We start from the raw sequence: 2240 nt of genomic DNA, 5'->3' as shown, positions 1-2240 counted from the left end.
GAAAATACCGTATTTTATCTGGATACACTCGGGCCGTATACGAAAAATCTGTGTTCCTATCTTGGCAGGGAGGATTCTGGATGAAGTTATCTACGAGTTCTGTGGAAACAGTCCATTCAGCAGGATCAGGATTGAAACTACGAGTCGTAGCAATGGCTGGAGTTGTTTCAATGCTTCTCTCGTTGCTTGATGCGATGGTATTGGTATCATCAGCTTTCGAAATGTGATGCAGTGCGAGATTACGTGATCCCTCGACATTGACATCAGAAGACTCTGCGTGCACACATTCTGCTTGCTCATCTCGACTCTGGTGAGGTGACAAAATTTTAAGATGGATCCAGACAGTCTTTTTGTTTGTTTCACGCCTCTTCTTTTTGTCGCGTTTGCCAGTGCCACTTTCTGGTGCCAAATATATCCGTCAGCCATAGTCAAGAACAAAAAACAACAAATAAGAGCAAAACGAAGAACTGCAAGCATCAGGATGCTCGATAACTCCCAGGAAAGTAAGAGGGTGCCAGTATGTTCATACTCAGCGTGAACGTTACTCCACCCATCAGCCAGACGATAGCGGCAAAGCCTGTGATTGGCTGAGTTGTGATGTGATCACATGGTTCCCATGCTCGCTGTCGACGATCGCTGCATCTGGCAGGGTGCCAGCCGGCTTCGCTCATGGTGTGTACAGCCTTCCTGCACATGTCGAGTCACATAATTAAGACTGAAAAAAACGTCGTCGGAAATTTTCGTCGGCCAAATATTTTTCGTAGGCCAAGGCCCGGGCCTCACGGGCCTAGTGGTAAATCCGGCACTGCCCTTGAGAGCGACACTGCCTGAGATGCTAGCACTTTCAATGGTGGCACTATGCGGTTGCAACAGTTCTCTGGAATGTCAGGTTTTTTTGGTCCATTATACCAGTGCACACTTATTGGTGGTACAATTTGTTCCTTTGTCTCACCATTTGAGATGCGTCTGATTACCGGAACTGTTGGGGGATGCTCCTCAATCTCTGGCGTAACGTCCTCAGTCATTTGTGTTAAAAGGAAGGCAAGAGCATGGGTGGAACGAAGTCCATTCGGGGAAGACACATTTGCATCATAGTTGTCTGCTACCACTTGAATTAAGTCACTATTGCTGTTAAACAATTCTCTCAGCTCTGCTTTGCTGGATGAAGCATGTGCGGCTGATGCCTTGAAGTGGAGTATTTCGTCATATGATGCAAAAATGCCAAAGGATTGGCATTCATCTATCAGTTGTTTCTCTCTAAGCAACACCCCAAGAGTGATCTGAAGACTTGTTGCTTTATTGGTGAGACAACTTGTAACAATGTTTCCAATGAGAAGGGCTTGGTTGCTATCAACTAATTTTGGTGAAATTGCTGCCAAGAGGTTTGCCAGGGTTGGACTTACTGCTTCTGCTGCAATCTCATTTTAAATACAGGTTGAGTTTGCATTGTCAGACTTCTTCAGCTTTTTTGGCATCCTGAATGATACACTTCACAATGTGCTTCACCTCTGCGGCTCTTTCGTCTGTGTCCTCCACTGCTCTCAAAATGTTCGGCGCATGTCCCTTGAAGACTAGTAGACTGGCATACCCATTTCCTGACAACTTTATGAGTTCTGATCCAAAATGTGTTGTTACACATTCCACAAGATGACGCCGTGACAGCTTATCACCACCAAAAGAATTGTAAATGTCATGAAGATCCACCGAATTCCAAAGATGACCCTTATCTTGTTCCATTTTCTCGAGAACCTGCAAGAAGGCTGTGTCAGCATCAGCAGAGGTGTTTTTCCTTTTGGTGGTGGCTTCTATAGCTCTTGGTGACATGAAGGAATTATAGCTATCAAGATGATATTGCGCATCAGCAGCGTGCAAATCAGAGACTGCCCCTTGGACTCGAAGACGTACATCGTGAGCTTGGACGTCATCGCGCTGGTCACAAACCGTCAAAATACTTAGCTTAAATGGCATGCAATTCTTCCCTCGATCGGCTGTTCTACATTGTATCACTTTTCGAGAATCAAGCTATTCACATTGATTGCCACAGAAGATAGTGCGTTTCGAAATCGAATTCACCTGAATGAGAACATCGTATTTTTTTGGTGGAGGAGCTTCATGCTTGTCTAAGTGTTCATGCCTCTTTATATGGTGTTCAGATGTATACGTGGATACACAGCTTTTGTGACACAGAATGGACTGAGAATCAGTTAGTTTTTCGTGAAGCAAGTCACCTCTACGTATAC

The 2240-nt window shown here is 44.9% G+C and overlaps 1 pseudogene; it reads right to left on the bottom strand.

The window, feature by feature from the left end:
- Positions 1-779: 779 nt before the first annotated feature.
- LOC147018730 (uncharacterized) lies at positions 780-1968 on the bottom strand (annotated as a pseudogene).
- Positions 1969-2240: the final 272 nt, after the last annotated feature.

Source organism: Eptatretus burgeri, chromosome 10, assembly GCF_056783735.1.
Source record: "Eptatretus burgeri isolate ZD-2024b chromosome 10, Ebu_testis_v1, whole genome shotgun sequence".
Taxonomy (NCBI): domain Eukaryota; kingdom Metazoa; phylum Chordata; class Myxini; order Myxiniformes; family Myxinidae; genus Eptatretus; species Eptatretus burgeri.
Note: the sequence above shows the minus strand (reverse complement) of the source record. Positions and strands in the feature narration are given on the sequence as shown.